The sequence below is a fragment of the Ascaphus truei genome, chromosome 1 (assembly GCF_040206685.1).
Source record: "Ascaphus truei isolate aAscTru1 chromosome 1, aAscTru1.hap1, whole genome shotgun sequence".
NCBI lineage: Eukaryota > Metazoa > Chordata > Amphibia > Anura > Ascaphidae > Ascaphus > Ascaphus truei.
The window spans coordinates 61,724,908-61,748,276 of record NC_134483.1 but is presented as its reverse complement, the minus strand read 5'-3'; positions in this window follow the sequence as shown (position 1 = coordinate 61,748,276).

The following is a 23,369-nucleotide window of genomic DNA, read 5'->3' as shown; positions in this document are numbered from 1 at the left end:
AAATTTCTCAAAGACACGTTTCCAATACACTGCATATGCGCATTGGTCAAACGATTACACAAGTTATTAATGCATGCACTATAGACGCATTACTCAAGTGCCTTACCAAAAGCTATTGCAAATCTTACTACAGTATAATATTGAACATTTTACACTTTTACACTTCTTAACATTTTCAATTATTTATTGTGTCCTTTCTTCATTTATATTAATTGTACATTAACAAAAAATAAATAGGAATTATTATTGTTGAGGTATGTATGGATATACATTATTCTACACATACTTTATACAGTCATTATTACATCATATAGATGTAGAACAGGGAGATACAGGACCACACTGGAGAGCACTCAAACATGTATTGGAATCACAGTGAACTGTTAATGGATAAAGTGAGGTGTTACGTGAGGAGTGAGTGGTTAAAAATGGGTTTATTTGGAGTCATAACTCAATTAAAATAGGTAGAACACTAAATAATAAATGTGAATGAGACTCAAGTTGAGCCAAAAAAGCGTCGCGAAAATAAAATTACAATATGCTGGGTGCATGTATATATATGTCTGCTAACACCCTTGATGATATATGCAGGGTGTAGCTAGATGGTTAAACCAAGGTTGCTTCTACCTGTAGAGACATAACACAGGTACAACCTATGGGTATACGGTTGTAGTGAACAGCAACAGGGGGGGGGGGGATGTATAGACCAATATAAATATAGGTAAATCCCCCATCTGTATGTACCACAGGTGATGATAGGGCTGTATAGGCACTGCAGCTGTCTATGTAAGTGGTCTGTGCTATGGGCTGATCAGATAAATCTACCACACCCCAATCATACTAATGTAAGCAAATATATCACTGTGAGTGTCAGTGATAGCTGCTATCAAAAGATGGGGGCACAGTTTGAGATAGTAGACACAGAACCCTCCCTAACACTAGGTGAATCACCTGCGTAGGGGAACCCACTAAGGGTTAAAAATCCCAGCACAGCAGACAGCTGTAAACACACCAGTGGACAAAAATTAATAAAGAGAGAGAACAGTAGTACACCAGTAGTGTCTACTTACACCTCGGTAGGTATGAACAACAGGTATCCAGCATAAATGAATAAAAAGCAGGCTCTGTGGTAGCGCTCAGATAATAAACACCTCTGTGCTGTGTGCTGGGTGTATTGACGTTTGCCACGAGTGCTGCTAGCAAACAATAAGCGTCAGCTCAATGCATGTGGGCAGCTCCGTGTAGGGGAGCTGGTATAGGACGGTCGCGCTCTGATCACAAGCGTTAGTCCCGCCCTTTTGATGTGATGACGTCACTGCCGACGTACGTTTCGCAAGGCATGCTTTCTCAAGGCTGATAGGAGCGTAGGTACGGCCACCACCTTTTGTAGGAGTGCGTGAGCTCTGATAGGTTACTCATTGTCCTATTCTCAAAGGGTACTTAGATAAAATACGTTTGCAGTGTTCTGCTTCAATCCCCAGTGCTACTTAGTAGCTGCACTAGGGTCATTACTTAGACACACTAGCTAGGTCTAAAACAACAGCACTAAGCATAATATGTAGGTACATAGTTAGTATATGCAGTGCACTGTGTAAAGGGCTTACACTCAAGTCTAAGGGGAATAATGGTATATATACAATAGCTGAGGAGAGGCTTGAGCTAAAGACCTGATGTAATGTACATAGTAACAAAGACCTAAACTAAGTCAAGGATGATCCATAATGTACAATAAAGATAGGGCTGCAGGTAGGAACTATATGAAGGGGCTAAAGATGAAGCCCTCATTCAAGCCATTGGGAAAAAGGGTTTGGAGTGTATAAATTCAGCGAGACTCTATTTTTAAAAGTTCCTGGTCCCAATTCCCCTTTCTGATTCCCATAGAGAGCTGGTCTATGCCCCTGAAGGTAAGTACAGTATGGTCACCCCGGTGGTGCTCATTGACATGTCTAGCCACCGGGGTGTCAATACCATTCCTGATGTTACCCAGATGTTCAAGGACCCGTGTCCTGAATGGGCGTCTGGTCTTCCCTACGTATTTTACAGTGCATACGCATTCTGCCATATATATGACTCCTGGGGTTCGGCAGTTAATAAACTTGCGTATATTAAACGTGCGTGAATTGTCCCAGTTATTGAACGTTTTTGCGTTCACAATGACAGAACAGACTTTGCAACTGCTGCAGTTATAGCAGCCTGCGGGTTTATTGGGAAGCCAAAACACTCTTCAAGAAAAAAAAATGAATATCAAAAATACAGTAGTAAGTTTTATATTGTTAGCTCCACAGAGCAAGGGCCCTTCTTAACACTGTTTTAGTTTATATCAGTGATACAGTTTTATTGTTCTTGTCTTTGCAGCCCATTTTATTGCACAGTGTTGGTGCATTATTAATAAGTAATAGTAATAATAATAACAACATTAATATCTAAATAAACACTAGTCCTTTAAGTTGCCTTGTTTAAAATAGATCAATTTATATGTTCTTCACCCTTCCCCTTTGTCCCTTCCTCTATGTATGGATGTAGTCTCGTCTTCATACCTTGACCTTTCTCAACAGAAATACATTATTACAGTACACTCCATCAATAATTTTGTAATTTTCTGTTACTGTCTTCGCACCCCTAATGTACTGTAGCACACTGTGAATGAATAATCATTTAAGAAAGAAGAAAACAGTTTAGTATCAGATACAGCAGGCATTGGCTGCAACTAAGATTTCAGCCAAATGGTGTCACTGTTAGCTCTCATTATCTTACAGTTACGTTTATGTCTTCCTGTGAGTAAATCTCTTTCTATACATTAAGACTCTTTATTCCATTTGTTAATTATCCTCCAAACACTAATACAACCAACAATGTCTCTTAAAGTTTTAAATCTCCCGTGGGTGGGTCAATTAATATATTGAGCTTATTATCCAAATAAGTCACATTTTGGACCAAATGCTGTTTGTGAAAACTTAATTTAGTAATTGATATAGCAAGTTGGCTGTATCCTTAAAATGTACGATGGGTCAATCTCTGTTAGGAAATATTTAGGAACATGTTGAATCATGCCCTTAAGACTTGAGTCAGAGAGGATATCCATGAAACCATAGTACTGTTACATTATAATGGAAGCAACAGACAGTCTGCCCCTATATTATTATGCCCACTGTATAAAAGAGAGGAAACAGACATACATCAATTTCCTAAAGGTAAATAAAATTTAAAAAAATGTTTTCCTGTTACAAAATTACAGACATAGGACCAAAGGTAGCTATAACATTAAAAAAAACTGTGCGCTGCTCAGAGAACCAATGACAGACTAACCAAATCTGATACAGCTTGAGGCAATCAGTGCATAGTACCTTTCCGTGGATGATTAATAATCTGAGCTGTGATCATGCTCCTACAGGCCGTGCAGTGAAAGTACCAATACTGTAGCACCCATACTTGTTAGATGTTTTGACCAAACAAATTCTAAACTTCTACCTCATTTGTACGCTCAGTAGCTCATCAATGGTGGATTTTGTAAACATTTTGGGTGGTTGCTATCACTAGATAGGATCGACCAATGCTGGTGTATTGATTTTTTTTAAATAATTGGGGGTGCAGTTATATATTGTGTGTAGATTGTAAAAGCTTCTTCATTGGCACCTGTAGATTGATCCATTTTGAATCCTTATTATCTGATTCTTTGAGGTGATTGAATCTTGAATTCGCTCTGAATATGCAAAATTCCTTTCATCCACGGATTAGGCTCAAAATCTATATTGATTTTAGCCATTTTACACTAATATATAATTTGGACGCATAGAAATATCAATATACACAAAACAGTACATACAGTACCGTAGAAACTATTATCAATTACTACTGCTAATAATAATATACTTAATATTATTATTAGTAATATCACTTAATATTATCATTAAAAACAAATTAATTGAATAATTAATAATACTAATATCATTAATAATAATGAATATTCAAATATGTATCACGTATAGCACTAACAGTGTTATTCATATCATTTTTGCAGATATGAGTCCCTGCACTGTAGAGATTGCCATTTTTGGGGGGGTTAGGTAATGTGGTCTGCCCAAAACCAGAGTTGATAATACCAGGATTTGAACCAGACTCCACTACAGAAATCACTGGTGCACTCATTAAAAACTACATACTGTTGCGGCACACTTTATTCTTACAAATCACCGGTTTGTCCCTGGCTGGTTCCTGGAATGCCACGCTGTTAACCCGGAGCATGCCGCGTTCCCAGAAAGGGTCATGCCCGGCTGACGCGCGCGGTTGATGTGTTAATTGATAATGGTTCAGGATTTACTAGGCTGCAATGCTTCGCGTGTCCGCCAGATGGCATAAATTCATGAATTGTAATGCAGTATATATATATATATATATATATATATATACTGTATAACAACAACCCCTATAACCCCTAACATACAGTACTGTACACATACAGTACTGTATACTGTATGCACATCAATGATACTATAGGCCGGCGGGGGCGAGATGTGTTTGCAGCAGAGAGAGAACCGCTGCTCTCTCTGCGCAAACATCGGCACATTAAAAATTACTTAAAATATATTTTTATTCATAGTGTAGATGTGCAGGGGGTCTCCGGAGCTGAACCGCGTTGGTTTCAGGTCCGGAGACCCCATGCTTCCCGAGATACAGGCCCCTTTATGAGGTGCCGGTATCCCTCTGCATTTCAAGGTCCCGATCACGTGACCGCGGCATGTAAACAAAGCAGAGGGATACCGGCACCCCCTAAAGGGGCCTCTATCTCGGGAAGAAGGGGGTCCCCGGACCTAAAACCAAGCGGTTCAGCTCCGGAGACCCTCTGCACATCTACAGTATTTATAAAACACATATATAAATAAACACTCATTCCTTACCTTTGCGGCTATGTGCTATGGTAACGAAGCAGCATGACTGTATTTTTAATAATATTGTACAGTGAGCAGGGGGTTCCCTGAGCCACAAATCAAAACTCAGGGGACCCCCTGCACCTGCACAATATTATTAAAAATACAGAAATGCTGCTTCATTACCATAGCTGATAGCCGCTAAGGCAATGAAGGGGTTAACCCACCGTGCCCGCTTTATTGTGGGTAGCGGGGGTGGGTGAAGGGGGTATTTGGCCCTTGGTGTGAGTTTAGGACTTGCGGGGGGGTTGCGGGTGCACTTAACCCCTTCACGGCCGTAGCAGTTAATACCGCTACGGTCATGAAGGGGTTAAACCCATCCGCTACCCCCCGCAAGCCCTAAACAACCATCGTTGGGGCTAATACCCCCTTCACCCACCCCCGCTACCCACAATAAAAAAAATTCACACACAGCAGCCGCCCAAAAAATAAATAAATCTAAATAAATAAATAAATACATGAAAATAAATAAATACATTTAAAATACATAGTGTAGATGTGCAGAGGGTCTCCGGAGCTGAACAGCATTGGTATTAACTTCTACGGTCGTGAAGGGGTTAAGTGCACCCGCAACCCCCCCCGCATGTACTAAACTCACACCAAGGGCCAAATACCCCCTTCACCCACCCCCGCTACCTACAATAAAAAAAATTCACGCACAGCAGCCCCACAATTAATAAATAAATTAAAATAAATTAATAAATACATGAATATAAATAAATATATATGTATATATATATAATCACCATGACAATTAAGGTTATGGTGGGTAAAAAAAGTGACTAAAACCCTCCACCCTGTTTGCTGGGTGATAATGGTGAAAGACAGGGTTGCAGACCTGTCTAAGACATGCAAATGAATATACAGGAATATTTACAGTTGCTTTATGCTTTACTGTTGAGGGTTTTAGTCACTTTTTTTACCCACCATAACCTTAATAGTCGTGGTGATTACCAACTCTAATCTCATTTGAGCAAATGTCAGCAAGCCAACCTCACACTGATGATACCCATCAAGGTTGAAACATGTCTGTGAGTGGGTTAACTGACTTTGCATCTCCCAAGTCATTGCTTAAAAGCTGTGTTTAAAGCAGCATGCATTGACTAAGGGTTGCTCATGTAATGTGAGCATGAGATAAAAAGTGGCACTGTGTGCTCATTTGCATGTCATTTCCCAGAATCCCTTGCTGCAGTGGAAGTGCTGTTTGCTGGGTGATAATGGTGAAAGACAGGGTTGCAGACCTGTCTAAGACATGCAAATGAATATACAGGAATATTTACAGTTGCAGTATATATATAACAACAATCCCTATACATATATATATATATATATATATATATATATATATATTTATATATATATATACTGTATATATATATACAGGCATACCCCGCTTTAAGTACACTCACTTTAAGTACACTCGCGAGTAAGTACATATCGCCCAATAGGCAAACAGCAGCTCACGCATGTGCCGATCATCACATCCTGAACAGCAATACCAGCTCCCTACCTGCACCAAAGCTGTGCGCAAGCGAGGAGACTATAGAGCCTGTTACAAATGCGTTATTTACATCAGTTATGCACGTATATAATGATTGCAGTACAGTACATGCATCGATAAGTGGGAAAAGGTAGTGCTTCACTTTAAGTACATTTTCGCTTTACATACATGCTCCGGTCCCATTGCGTACGTTAATGCGGGGTATGCCTGTATATATATATATATATATATATATATATATATAAATATATATATATACTGTATATATATATATATATATATATATATATATATATATACTGTATATATATATATATATATATACTGTATATATATATATATATATATATATATATATATATATATATATATATATATACTGTATATATATATATATATATATATATATATATATATAATCAAAAAATAAATAGATGATACCGTTCTGTGGCTAACGAAATGCTTTTATTTGTGCGAGCTTTCGAGATACACTGATCTCTTCTTCCGGCGATGTGAAGCTCGGCTAACACGGTACTGATACCTCTACATATATATATATATATATATATATATATATATATATATATATATATATATACACAGTGGTTGACAAATCACCAAAAAATCTACTCGCCACACAAAAAAATCTACTCGCCACCTACAGTAGTACCAAACGTGTGCTGCTTGGGCCAATATTTACTCGCCCGGGGGTTAAATCCACTCGCCCAGGGCGAGCAAATGTATAGGTTTGTCGAACACTATATATATATATATATATATATATATATATATATATATATATAGTATATACACACACATGATGAACCAATATACAAATAAATGTAGAAGGGTTATCAAAATCATACTGTACTACAAATAACACTTCTCCATACAGACACACTACATTACAATGAATTTCCTTTAATAAACCTAACTGATCTTACAATCTAAATCATCAAATGCCAATGAAAAACCTCACATTCCAATCAATACATTGCATTTACATTGTATTTATGATGCATACAATCTACTGCTGCGGCACAGTTTATTCGAGCATTTGCCCGTTCTGTGCCGCAGCAGTAGCCTGGCGCGCGCCCGAGTGTGACGGGCGCGCGCCGAAGCAGCGGAAGAGCGCCCTCCGATCGGGGCGCTCTCCCTCCCGCTGCCGGGTCCGCCGGGTCCCCCGGAACCCCCTGCCGCTGTCCCGCGATCGCGGGACACCAGGGCTCCCTCGGGGAGCCCCTGGACGTGCGTGCAGGGGGCGCACGCTCCCGAAGACGCGTGACCGCGCGTCTATGACGCGCGGCACGCCGAGGGGCGGCCACTAGCAAGCCGGGAAATCTCCCGGCTTGCGGATCTGGCCGCAGTGCAATTAAATGTGTCGCCAGTGTATGCACCATATACATTCTGCAAATGAATGTGAACAATATCATTGCAAGCTAAATACAAATACTGTACTCCAAACAAGTCAACTATTTTAACCAATCAAGTAAACAAAAATGAATATATAAGTACCAACCAGAAAACAAAATTTAAAACCAAAGCTAACCCTTACAATACCAAGGATTACACCTATCTAATTGTAAAAAACATTATACTGTACACACATTGAAGCATTGCAATAAACAACATACAGTACAGTACATCCCCTGTATCTCCCTGCCTTGAGTGTAATCTGTGTAAAGCCCCCTCCCCCTAATGTTTCTGTTAAATCTCCCTGCCTTGAGTGTAATCTGTTTAAACCCCCTCCCCCCTAATGTTTCTGTTAAATCTCCCTGCCTTGAGTGTAATCTGTATAAAGCCCCCTCCCCCTATTGTGTCTGTTAAATCTCCCTGCCTGTGTTGCTGTGAGTGCAGTTTATGTAAATGTGGGGAGGGGGAGTGGGTTAGTACCCCACCTCCTTGACTGTGATCTGTGTAAAGCCCCCTCCCCCCTAATGTTTCTGTTAAATCTCCCTGCCTTGAGTATAATCTGTTTAAACCCCCTCCCCCTAATGTTTCTGTTAAATCTCCCTGCCTTGAGTGTAATCTGTATAAAGCCCCCTCCCCCTATTGTGTCTGTTAAATCTCCCTGCCTGTGTTGCTGTGAGTGCAGTTTATGTAAATGTGGGGAGGGGGAGTGGGTTATAACCCCACCTCCTTGATTGTGATCTGTGTAAAGCACCCTCCCCCTAATGTGTCTGTTAAATCTCCCTGCCTGTGTTGCTGTGAGTGCAGTTTATGTAAATGTGGGGAGGGGGGGGGCGATGTGCATACTGTGAGGTCTAACCACCCTCACCAACTACCCACATACCGTTACCCCCCTCCCATCCTGGCCATGGCCCCTCCGCTTCTGCAAAACAGACACAAAAATTAAAACATCCAAAGTAATGTCCCCTAACCCCTTCATCACCATAGTGGTTATTAACCGCTACAGTCATTAAGGGGTTAACCCACCCTCACCCACCAGTCGGGATACCTACATACCCTCCCACACTAACCCCTCACCCCGTGAGGCCTAACCCCCCTCACCCACTACCCACAAGGGAGGCCTACCCACATACCGTTGGGGAAACCCCCCCCCCACCCCCAGTACCCACAATAAAAACAATAGTGACCCACAATAAACATCCTTATATTTATTAAATACATTACCCACCCCCTGTGCCCCCCCATAAATACAAGATTTATCCTTTTACAAACAGGGTTCATAACGCAGCCCCATGCGAGTCCCCCATGCGAGTGGGCTGGCGGGGCACCTGACAGACCTACAGGGTACCAGCAGCCCTTTTCAAACAGGTTCTGGAGGCCTGCTGGTGGGTCCCGCCAGCACCATGGCCCCCAGGTGGTCTCCTTGGGCTACCATGGGCCACAATTGGGTCCCCACGGTAGGCTCAAGGATGTCTGGGAGCCCCGGGTCAGACCCACAGGTGTCTGCGGGGCCTCGGATTGTTCCCACGGGGGTCTGGGGAACTCACGGGTGCTCACTACGGGTCCGTGGTTCCCCCACAGAAGTGGGACCACACATCTTCATCCCCGCACCTACGGGTCGGCGGTGCCCCCACAGAAGTGGTACCACACAGCTTCATCCCCGCAGACTACGGGTCCACGGTGCCCCCACAGATGTGAGGCCACCGCTTCATCCCCGCATGTGTCACCCGTGGAACCACCAGCCTGGTACCCATGAGATATCCGAGGAAACCACAGGTGGTCTCCAGAGGTCTCACGCGGAACCACGAAACAAACCCTGAATGTAAAAAAAATAAACCTGGCCTATACATTCAATACATACACCCCCCCTCCCCAACACCTACAGTACAATAATGTGCAAAATAACTATTATCCAGATATGGATAATAGATTAATTGCACATTATTAAAAACATTAACTAGCATATTCAAATAAATAATAAAGTGCTACTGACCTCATCAAGAAGAAGTCTCCGTCGCCAGCAACATTCTTGTCTTGTCCACAAAATACATTGCCAAAACAAAGCCAATACATTGCAATTACATTCAGATATCAATTAACCCCTTAAACACCTTATCGGATAATAACCGCAAAGGTAATTAAGGGGTTAAGCCACACTGGCCCGATACCCACCCTTCATCCATGAATTTGTACAGTTGCTTCATCATGCAACTATATATACAGTATATATATATATACAGAGAGAGAGAGAGAGATATATAGAGTATATACACACACATGGTGAACCAATATACAAATAAATGTAGAAGGGTTATCAAAACCATACTGTACTACAAATAACACTTCTCCATACAGACACACTACATTACAATGAATCTCCTTTAATAAAAGGACAGTACCAAATTTCCTTTAATAAAAGGAAAGTACCAAAAGACAGTTTAAAAGCACATTACCAAAGTGGCTTTTTTTCTGCCATGCAAGTCAATGGCAGAAACCTGAACTTTAACATCACCCTGACTCCGTTCTGTTGCCACGAGAGGGTCGCAATTTGCCATGCAATCCTGCCACAACTAGGACTACATGGTGCCCGAATATGAGCCCTCTAGCTCGAAATGAACCGGAGTTCTGGGTTCCAGGTTTCTGCTCATTGTGACTTAGCCGCTTCAAAGCTTTCTCCGCCATTTGCGCTCAATGGTAGGACCCTCCTCGCCGGTGTGATCCTTTCTCATCGCCATTACTGCTCGGACCCTGTTGGGGTCAAGTGAGGGGGTTCCTATCATCTAGGGGCCAAATAAATTTTATTTCTAGGTGCCCTAAAACAAAAGTTCCCACGCCAATTGACCTAGTTCCCACGCCAATTGCCGTAGTTCCTACGCCAATTGCGCGACCAGCCAGTAAAAAAACAGTGCAGCAAGCCTCTACAGTCCACAGTACATTTGTTACACTGGCAAAGGAGCAGATGGAAACAATGTGAGGCAATTCAACATGGTCTTTTATTGGTTATTTACAATATTGAAACATTTAAAGTGCACAGCAATTCAAAACATCAAGAAAACAAAACATTTTTGGTGCATGGGGCAAAGGGAGTTAAAGTGACATTTTAAGTAACATCTCCTTTATGAAAGAAACCCAGTACTGTATACAGTACAGTGGGATGGTGCCCAACACTGTCAGTCAGACCTGCACCAGTTCAGTCCTAGAGGGCAGCAAACAGGGCAAGTTTTCAGGGCAACATTGAAAACCGTGCCTGTTTGCGGCCCTCAGGGACTGGAGTTGTGCATGTCCTGTGAAAAAAAACCACACATCAACATCTCCTTTGTTTAAGTACAGCAGGTACTGTACTGTAGGGCAAAACATGGAGAGTACAATACAGTTCAGCACAACAGTATGGTCTCACTGACAGTCCTCCACATTGTCCATCCATGGCCGATTCCTTGCATGGCGCAAAACGCCATTAATGCAGTCTCTAACGCCTTTCATTACAGGATCTGTAACTGTATAAAAGCGCCGCATTTCATCCAGAATGTTTTTCCTTAAATTGGCAGGAAGGGCCTTTTTTAGGCGATTCCCATCGTAGTTCACTTTGAACACCCAGTCGCAGTACAACATTTAGGGAACCTGGTGCTTAAAAATGATCAAAGCATACTTGTGGGGTACACCAGCACTCATCAACCTATACTTCTCCCTGAGCCCCGGTGGCAGATCGCGCAGGGTGATGTCGGGCACTGTTTCGATGCGAGCGGGTGTAGGTCTTTTGGGAGTGGGTGTGCTTGTGGCGATGGGCGATGATAGGATGTCTTGGAGGAAGCTTTCCTCCGGTCATGGTCGCCGTGTTGTCTCCTGGCGTGGTCTTGATGGGGTTGTCATGTCCTCCTCAACGGCATACATGTACACCACATCTTGTGGTGGAGGGGGGGCGCTTCGTGATGAAGGGGGTCCAAGGTCCCATTCATCACATCCATGTCACCCTCCTGCTCTGGCGTCGGGGAAACAGGGGCATTAGCACCGAGCAAATAATGTATGCCCGCAATGTCAGCCTCTATCTTCTCCATCCGTGGATCCATCCGTTGCTCCATTTGTAGCATCCGTTGATCCATCCCTTGCTCCATTTGTAGCATCCGTTGCTCCACATTTAGCATTGTCTCCAGAAGCAGATCTATCTTTGCCAGCACAATAGAATTCCTGGGGAGAACCAAACTTATCCCATTCAGCATCCGGTCCAACGAGCTGCTCCTTGTGCATGGCGTCTGGACATCTGGGGGGATGGGTGCAACGGAGGATGAGATGGGGGTTCCATGGAGAGAAGCGGCATCGATGGAGAGTGGAGGAGGTGACCTGTGGATACCCGGTAGAGGAGAAGCGGCAGCATCATCGAAGAGGGATGGAGAAGGTGACCTTTGGATTTCCGGGCGAGAAGCAGAGTCATCTAAGCGCAAAGGAGACAGTGACCTGTGGATTTCAGAGGCTGCAGCGTCGTCAGATGGAACCGGAGAAGATGGGGGTGGAGAAGACGGGATGAAGATTTCCGGGACAGCTACAGCAGAGTCGTCGAAGCATATGGGTGGAAGTGGTCTGCGGTTCCGATGGGTTGGCTGCCATTCGTTTTGTGTAGAGAGCGTATTAGCATATATCTTCTTCACATAATGAGGCTTACGTTTAAGAAAACCCTTAGCCTTTGGGGTCAGCAGAAGGTTTTCTTTATTGGCCGTAGCCTGTCGCTTTGCCCTTGGCGTGGAAACGGCAACCGCCTTTCGCTTTTTCAGCATGACAGGCACGGCAGAGGTGAGAGGGTTCTTGTGTCCATAGAACCGGGGATGCTCCATGGAAGCAGGTGGCACAATGCAGTACAGTATCTGGACAAGGGCAAGTTCAGATAAAGATCCTGGAGTGGTGGACTATGCAAAGTGTGTGACCTTTTATGCATGGCGGCCAGGTACAGGTGTGGAAAGTGGGCGTACTCTAATGTGAGTCATTACCGTATAAAGACACCATCCATTTTGTGGATTGACTGCACATTGAATACACATCGACTAAACATCGAATATACATTCTTGTGTTTGTATTTCTTTCCACTCGCAGCAATGCCTGTTAAAAAGATTTCAAAGGATCTCAGCATGCAAATGAAGGAGATGTACAGGAGCGGACACCGAATTGCTGCTATCCAACGCTGGTTAGCTACTTCTGACCTCGTTGTGCCATTAACCACCGTGAGCTATCATGCACAAGGAAAAAACAGAGACCAGAAAAAGGCACCAAGGGTAACAAACGCGTAAGTATATTTATAAAACTTAACAAAAAAATTTTTTTTTGTATATTTCAATTAATCTTACAACGGTATATACTGAATAGGATGTACTGTATATTTATATTTATATTACAACAGTAGATTTATTTGGTATATTTATATTTATAGTACAACAGTATATATATTTTGTCTATTTATATTTATAGTACAGCAGTATACATTTTTTGTATATTTCAATTAATCTTACAATGGTATATACTGAATAGGATGTACTGTATATTTATATTTATATTACAACAGTAGATTTATTTGGTATATTTATATTTATAGTACAACAGTATATATATTTTGTCTATTTATATTTATAGTACAGCAGTATACATTTTTTGTATATTTCAATTAATCTTACAACGGTATATACTGAATAGGATGTACTGTATATTTATATTTATATTACAACAGTAGATTTATTTGGTATATTTATATTTATAGTACAACAGTATATATATTTTGTCTATTTATATTTATAGTACAGCAGTATACATTTTTTGTATATTTCAATTAATCTTACAACGGTATATACTGAATAGGATGTACTGTATATTTATATTTATATTACAACAGTAGATTTATTTGGTATATTTATATTTATAGTACAACAGTATATATATTTTGTCTATTTATATTTATAGTACAGCAGTATACATTTTTTGTATATTTCAATTAATCTTACAACGGTATATACTGAATAGGATGTACTGTATATTTATATTTATATTACAACAGTAGATTTATTTGGTATATTTATATTTATAGTACAACAGTATATATATTTTGTCTATTTATATTTATAGTACAGCAGTATACAATTTTTGTATATTTCAATTAATCTTACAACGGTATATACTGAATAGGATGTACTGTATATATATATTACAACAGTAGATTTATTTGGTATATTTATATTTATAGTACAACAGTATATATACTGTATTTTGTCTATTTATATTTATAGTACAGCAGTATACATTTTTTGTATATTTCAATTAATCTTACAACAGTATATATATTTTGTCTATTTATATTTAATGTACTGTACAGTATATTACAACATTGCATTTATATACTGTACATTTTATATTGCTGCATATTAATAAAACAATATCATTTCTTTACATTGTAGGGAGACAACTGTTCTGGTGGACAAAATAAGTGTGGAGAATGATGAGAGGAGTGCATTAAGGGTCAAATACACTCTGCAGGAAAAGCACAATCTGACTGTATCCGAGAGCAGCATAAAGAAGATGAGACGCAGCATTGGATGGAAATATGGACGTGTGAGGTTAGTACTGGACAGTACAGGAGGTAAAGTGTTGTTTCGCAAACTGTACTGCACTGTGCCACAATTTTTTTAATTTCTTGTCATTACAGAGCGTACCCCATGATATGGGACGCAAACAAAATCAAAAGAGTGCTCCAGGCCCAGGCATGGATCGACAGCGGGGAGACTTTCCAGGATTGCATCTTCACTGATGAGTCTACTGTGTGCGTTCCACAAAAAAAGTCGCTTATCTTTGAAGCCGCGGCCAAAACACCCTGTGAAGCTGCATGTGTGGGGTGCCATCTCTAGGCGTGGACCGGGATGCATTGTCATCTTTGAAGGTAAAATGTATCAAATATAATATCGCCTAATGCACTGTACTTGACTAGTGTTGCCTTATCGTATGCACTGTACTTTACTATTGTGCAGTTTTTTGAGCACTTTTCTTTTCTTGCTATAGGAATCATGAATAAAGCTTGCTTCCAAGACAACATCACACGAGACTTCCACAATGGTCACCGCTTCTACCAGGACAACGATCCCAAGCACACCGCGTCAACGGCGCATATCCTTGAGCGCGGCATCAACTGGGTGAAGACGCCAGCGGAGTAAGTGCAGTAGACCGTGTCCCATTTTTGTTCCCCACTGTTTTTAGCTCTTAAACCAATTGTCCTTTCTTTCCAATGACAGATCGCCAGACTTCAACCCGATCGAAATGGTCTGGTATCAGCTGAAGGACCATATCCGGAAAGTGGTGAAACCCTCCAAAAAGGACAAGTTGTTGAAAGGCATACTGAGTTTTTGGAAGGATGTACTCACCGTGGAACGCTGCAATAAATATATAGACCACATTGCCACTGTGTTGCCCATTGTCATCGCGCGTAATGGGCAAGCATCAGGAAAGTAGTACTGTGCTGTAGTATTGTAAGTACAGTACAGTATGTTACAGGTAAGTATGGCACAGATTTTTTCATTCCAGATAGTAAGAGTATACAGTAGTTAGTTTTTTCTTTACAGAGACAGAGAGAGCAGCACCAGCCATTACGTTACAGATACATAGAATTTAACAGTAGTCAGAGTATACAGTAGTTCCAGTACGGTATACAGTACACTAGTTGGACAGTACTACAGTAACTGCCTACTAACTGCCCCATTTTTTTTCTTTCCAGAGAAAGCTGCACCAGCCACCCACTACAGTAGTTCTGCCATAATACAGTACAGTAACCGCACTAATTTTTGGTTTTCTTGTCGTTCCAGGAAAAACGGTGGCCTAGAGGGATGGGGGCGTTGTGTCCAGTCAAATCTGCTTGTACAGTCAAATGTACAGTATATAAACAGCAGCAATGATGTACTGATGTACACAAAACCTCTCCTCTCTCAATGAACTACTGTACTGCAGACAGAATGAGGAAAAGATAAAGAAAGACTAAAGAAAAATTAATTTTACTATACAGTATATACAGTACAGTACAGTATATTATACACTACATTACAGTACTGTACTGTATACTGTACACTGGCGACACACTTTATTCGAGCTCGGCTAGTCCCACGAATTCGGGTATACCCGGGTGTATTGAGGTTTGTGACTGTTTTCTGCCCGAGTGCATTGGGTTATTTTCCAGGCAGGGATTGAAGCATTTTATTCCCGCTGGCTGCAATACTGCACAGTATATATATATACTGCATTACAATTCATGAATTTATGCCATCTGGTAGACACGCGAAGCATTGCAGCCTATTAAATCCTAATCATTATCATATAACAGATCAGCCGCCCGTCAGCCAGGCATGAACCCAGGCTGGGAAGGCAAACGCAACGGGGCTTGTCAGAGGTGAGGAGCGGCGCATTCCAGGTATCTGCCAGGTACATACTGGGTATTTGCTCGAATAAAGTGTGTCGGTGCAGTATACTGTAGTATTAACTAATATTCTTATAAATGTGCATTACTCATGTTTCCCCATGTTTCACAAAGGTTTTCCAAATTCGAGAGGGGACTTTTGAAAGCATTACAGTACCGTTCAAAGAACAGGCCTCTAAGGGTTGGGGGAGGGGGGTGGTGTGAGGCTTGCTGCACTGTTTTTTTACTGGCTGGTTGCGCAATTGGCGTAGGAACTACGGCAATTGGCGTGGGAACTAGGTCAATTGGCGTGGGAACTTTTGTTTTAGGGCAGCTAGAAATAAAATTTATTTGGCCCCTGGATGTTAGGAACCCCCTCACTTGACCCCAACAGGGTCCGAGCAGTAATGGCGACGAGAAAGGGTCACACCGGCGAGGAGGATCCTACCATTGAGCGCAAATGGCGGAGAAAGCTTTGAAGCGGCTAAGTCACAATGAGCAGAAACCTGGAACCCAGAACTCCGGTTCTGTTCGAACTAGAGGGCTCATATTCGGGCACCATGTAGTCCTAGTTGCGGCAGGATTGCATGGCAAATTGCGACCCTCTCGTGGCAACAGAACGGAGTCAGGGTGATGTTAAAGTTCAGGTTTCTGCCATTGACTTGCATGGCAGAAAAAAAGCCACTTTGGTAATGTGCTTTTAAACTGTCTTTTGGTACCTCCGGTTCCGGGGGTCTTGGGAGGCTGATATTTTGCCACTATGGCAAGGGTCCCCCCGCATGGGGACCAGGTAAATTTCAACCCACTCAGACCCACAGAACGGGTTATTTTACATTATATTCGCGCAATTGGCGTGGGAACTACTTAGGGCCGCGGTCAAGTTCACGGGCAATTGGCGTGGGAACTTCTGTTCTAGGGCACTTAGGAATAAAATTCTTTTTGCCCATACAGTAGATGTTAGGCACTGTATACCACTGTACAGTATACTGTGGAAGACAAATAATGAAACGATACTGAATACTGTATGTAGAATAAATGCATAGTTTTATTTAATCAGGGTTTATTACACAGTATACTGTATGGCCGGAAAACATCAGCATACAGTACAGTACAATATTATCCATCGAAATCCCCCCATTAGCCGTTTTCTTTTCTGAGGAAAAAAAAAGAAAAGTTTTAATGTACAGTACAGTAATGGTCAGCCCCCTAAAGAAGTACCCAGCCAGCCCCACCAAAATAATATGGCAACAAGACAGTACTCACCATAGAATTAAAATTAATTTCCCCCCAGATGTTAGGAACCCCCTCACCTACTGTACTTTAAAAAAACGGGAGTCGATGGGGGGAAGTAATGGTAAGTGAACTAAAGAAATGTATTTTATTTAACTTGTTAATTTTTTTAAAAGCTTTTTTAACATGTGTATTTTTTTTTTTGTGGTATATCATTTCTTGCCACTGTATGTATGTGTGTATATATATGTCTAGAGAGATATATACATACAGGGTAAGAAATGATGTTGTTTTAAAAGCTTTCTTTCATGTGTTTTAAAATAATTTGTATATGCTGCTATGCTTTATTGTGTGTTTAAAGTATTTTAAAATTAGAAAGATGTAATTGTTGATATTGTATGCTTGTGTTCAGGGCTAGCCTTGGTTTTAAAGTTTGTATTTTGGTTGGTACTTATATTTTTTCACATGCTGAATTGTTCTGCTCGAGGCGTGAATTAGTTAATTGTTTCATTGTTCGGGATGGACTGTCAATTGTTTAGGGATGTAAATAATGATTACTAATTTATTTTTGTTTACTTGATTGGTTAAAATAGTTGACTTGTTTGGAGGTACTGTACTGTATTTGTATTTAGCTTGCAATGATATTGTTCACATTCATTTGCAGAATGTATATGATGCATAGATTTTGACAATGTAAATGCAATGTATTGATTGTAATGTGAGGTTTTTCATTGGCATTTGATGATTTAGATTGTAAGATCATTTAGATTATTAAAGGAAATTCATTGTAATGTAGTGTGTCTGTATGGAGAAGTGTTATTTGTAGTACAGTATGGTTTTGATAACCCTTCTACATTTATTTGTATATTGGTTCATCATGTGTGTGTATATACTGTATATATATATATATATATATATATATATATATATATATACACAGTGCTTGACAAATCACCCAAAAATCTACTCGCCGAACCAAAAAATCTACTCGCCACCTAGCCCCGCCCCAACCCCGCCTCTAGTCCCGCCCCAAACCCCACCCCTAATCCCGCCCCCAACCCCGCCCCTAATCCCGCCCCCAGCCCCGCATTTAAAAAAACTATAAATTAAATAAATTGAATAAATTCCTAGTAAGAACATTCGTTTTTGACATAAGTTTATTTATTGTATTACATTATACTACAATTAGTCCATGTGTGTGTGTGTGTGTGTATAAATGTCGAATCTAGAAAAAAAAGCCAGATGTGAATGACTAGTTTCCTGCACCCCTTAACTAGTGCCTGGATGCCCCGCTTCACAATATTTAAAGCAGCAATCCCGCCTGGGAACTTACCTGATCCGCAGACCCTCAATGTCCAGGTACCTCATTCCCGCAATGTTATACATTGGAGGGGAGGTGTTCCCCACCTGTCTTCTGGGTTACGGGGGATTCCGATGTCTTCTGTGTAAAGCTTGAGTCAGATCTGGAAGAAAGCAGTATAAGTTATTTTGGTGTAGTATAGGGCAGTTAAGATATACAGGGTAAATAAAATATCCAGATCCAGATTGTGAGACAGAGAGAGGGTGAGACAGAGAGAGGGTGAGACAGAGAGAGGGTGAGACAGAGAGAGGGTGAGACAGAGAGAGGGTGAGACAGAGAGAGGGTGAGACAGAGAGAGGGTGAGACACAGAGAGGGTGAGACACAGAGAGGGTGAGACACAGAGAGGGTGAGACACAGAGATGGTGAGACACAGAGAGGGTGAGACAGAGAGTGGGTGAGACAGAGAGTGGGTGAGACAGAGAGAGGGTGAGACACAGAGAGGGTGAGACACAGAGAGGGTGAGACACAGAGAGGGTGAGACAGGGAGAAGATGAGACAGGGAGAGGGTGAGACATGGAGAGGGTGAGACAGGGAGAGGGTGAGACAGGGAGAGAGTGAGACAGGGAGAGGGTAAGACAGGGAGAGGGTGAGAGAGACGGAGAGAGAGACGGAGAGAGCGTGAGAGAGACGGAGAGAGAGGGTGAGAAAGACGGAGAGAGAGGGTGAGAGACGGAGAGAGACGGAGAGAGAGACGGAGAGAGAGTAGGAGGGAGAGACGGAAAGAGGGTGAGAGAGACGGGAGAGAGGGTGAGAGACGGAGAGAGGTGAGAGACGGAGAGAGGATGAGAGACGGAGAGAGGGTGAGAGACGGAGAGAGAGAGGGTGAGATACGGAGAGAGAGGGTGAGAGACGGAGAGAAGGTGAGAGACGGAGAGAGGGTTAGAGACGGAGAGAGGGTGAGAGAGACGGTGAGAGAGTGTGAGAGACGGAGAGAGGGTGAGACGGAGAGAGGATGAGAGACGGAGAGAGGGTGAGAGACGGAGAGAGGGTGAGAGACGGAGAGAGGGTGACTTTGGGGGGATGGGTTGACTGGGTGGGGTGATTGGGGGTGTGGGGTGACTGACTGGGTGATTGGGTGGGGTGACGGGTGTCTGACTGGGTGGGGATTACTGACTGTCTGACTGGGTGGGGTGACTTGGCGATGGGGCAATGGGTGGGATGACTGACTTTTGACTGACTGGGTGGGGGAGGAGGGTATGACTGACTTTATGACTGAGTGGGTGTGGGGGTGACTTGGGTAGGTGACTGACTGGGTGGGTGGGTAGGTGACTGACTTTAGGTGACTGACAGGGTGGGTGGGTAGGTAGGTGACTGACTGACTGGGTGGGTGGGTGACTGACTGACTGACTGGGTGGGTTGGGTGACTTTGGCTGACTGACTGACTGACTGGGTGGGTGGGTGACTGACTGACTTGACTGACTGACTGGGTGGGTGGACGGGTGACTGACTCACAGACTGGGTGGGTGGGTGGGTGGGTGACTGACTGACTGACTTGGGTGGGTGACTGATTGACTGACTGACTGGGTGGGTGACTGACTGTGTGGGTGACTGACCTTGGGTGGGTGACTGACCTACTGACTGGGTGACTGACTGGGTGGGTGACTGACTTACTGGGTGACTGACTGACTGACTGGGTGACTGACTGACTGACTGACTGGGTGGGTGACTGGGTGACTGGGTGGGTTGACTGGGTGGGTGGGTGACTGGGTGACTGGGTGGGTGGGTGACCTTGGGTGACTGGGTGGGTGGGTGACTTGGTGACTGGGTGGGTGACTTGGTGACTGGGTGGGTGACTGGGTGACTGGGTGGGTGACTGGGTGTGACTGACTGCCTGTGAGCATTCAGCCCCCCCAGCCTGTCTCTCTCCTCTCCCCCCCAGTCTCTCTCTCTCTGCTCTCTCCCCAGTCCAGCCTGTCTCCCCCTTGCATCTGTTCCCCCCTACGTCCGTTCACCCCCCGCCTCCAAATCTGTTCACACCCCCCCCCCCTCCACCTCTGTTCACCCCCCCCTCCACCTCTGTACACCCCCCCTCCATCTCTGTTCACCACCCCCCCTTACCTCCGTTCACTCTCCCTGCACGTCGACCGCCCCGCGGGGCCTAAACGGGAGGCCGCAGCAAGAGCGGAGCGAGGCGCCTGCTGCAGGGGGGAATAGATCTGGGACCCGGCAGCCCGACATGGCGCTGGCGGCGCCAGTCCACCGCAGCCTCCCACTCCAGCTCTGCAGTGGGTAGTGGTTAGTGTGAGTCCCCCCCCCCGGTACCTGTCCGGGCCCGGCCCACTGCGGCCCCAGCTCTGCAGGGGATGGTGTGAGTGTGCGTGAGCGTCCCCCCTTCCCCCGGTACCTGATCAGCCTCCCGTGGAATTGCAGCCCCAGCTCACACACACACACACACACACACACACACACACACACACACACACACACACACACACACACACACACACACACACACACACACACACACACACAACAAGGAACGGAACGAACACACACACACACACACACTACAAGGAACGGAACGAACACACACACACACACACACACACAGACACTACAAGAAGCGGAGCCGGGAGTCCCACTCACCAGAGGAAGGTGGGTATCTGGGGCCTGCGGGCGACATCGAGGTCTGTGGGTGACATTGGGGGGCCTGCGGGAACATCGAGGTCTGTGGGTGACATTGGGGGGCCTGCGGGAACATCGAGGTCTGCGGGTGACATTGAGGGGCCTGCGGGAACATCGAGGTCTGTGGGTGACATTGGGGGGCCTGCGGGAACATCGAGGTCTGCGGGTGACATTGGGGGGCCTGCGGGGAACATCGAGGGGCCTGCGAGGGCATTGGGGGTATGTGGGGGCATGCGGGGGACATCCTCCCCGATGGGAAACGTGGCCGGAAGGGGACGGGCTGGATCTAGCAGCTAAACTTTGCTAGCGCGCGTGCCCCCACCGGCTGCATCCATGGGGACAGAAGTCAGAGCCCCTGGCAGCGATCGGGGGCAGGGGAGGGGGGAGAGAGAGGCTGACCCAGAGCTGCCAGCCGGCCCTCTTCCCCGCGTCAGACAAATCAGGGAGAGGCATTATTTATTTATTAAAAAAAAAAAAATTTGAAAATTTTGGCGCGAGCAGGGTAATTGATAGAACTGCAGCACGGCTCGCCAGCGGCCTAAATCCACTCGCCATGGGCTAGTGGTTATTATTATTTGTCGAGCACTGTATATATATATATATATATATATATATATATATATATATATATATATATATATATATATATTTTAAAACCAGAGACAGAACAAAAAACACAGACAAAGCTCAGTTTTTAGCACATCCAGTGAGACTCATACACGGTACAGTGCCTAAATATATATGTATAAATATCTAATAAGTAAAATGGTCTTTTAGTGTGACATTTTTGGCCAAAATTGTTGTAAGCCCCTGAGCCAGCGCCAAGGCAGACCACATATCAGTGGTCCCTAACGCTAATATAAATTCTTAATAACCTGTGTAATAACAGGAAGAATGATTTATAGTAAATCTGTCAATATTAGTTGCAAAGTTCTGAGTCTGACTGAAGCTTTTATTAACCTGTACATTACCAGGAAAAGCACTCTGTATTAGAGATGTCACAGCCAAACTGCAAGCAGGCAAGTTCCCCTGAGTGGAAGATGCTATGGAGTGAGCCCATAACCATTTAAATGCTAGTCCAGCTAGTCATGGCTGATTGGAGGGTGGCAACCTCCTTCCTAATTTAAGCTCACCCCCTCCCACATTTAAATGGTTATGGGCTCACTCCATAGCATCTTCCACTCAGGGGAACTTGCCTGCTTGCAGTTTGGCTGTGACATCTCTAATACAGAGTGCTTTTCCTGGTAATGTACAGGTTAATAAAAGCTTCAGTCAGACTCAGAACTTTGCAACTAATATTGACAGATTTACTATAAATCATTCTTCCTGTTATTACACAGGTTATTAAGAATTTATATTAGCGTTAGGGACCCCTGATATGTGGTCTGCCTTGGCGCTGGCTCAGGGGCTTACAACAATTTTGGCCAAAAATGTCAAACTAAAAGACCATTTTACTTATTAGATATTTATACATATATATTTAGGCACTGTACCGTGTATGAGTCTCACTGGATGTGCTAAAAACTGAGCTTTGTCTGTGTTTTATGTTCTGTCTCTGGTTTTAAAATATATATTGCCATGCTCAGTAGCACTCCTCTGTGACACTCATATGCTTATATATATGTTGTGGTCATTTTGGGGGTTCAATAGCAGCTTGTTAGGTGTCCAATATGTATATATATATATATACTGTATATATAGTTGCATGATGAAGCAACTGTACAAATTCATGGATGAAGGGTGGGTATCGGGCCAGTGTGGCTTAACCCCTTAAATACCTTTGCGGTTATTATCCGATAAGGTGTTTAAGGGGTTAATTGATATCTGAATGTAATTGCAATGTACTGTATTGGCTTTGTTTTGGCAATGTATTTTGTGGACAAGACAAGAATGTTGCTGGCGATGGAGAC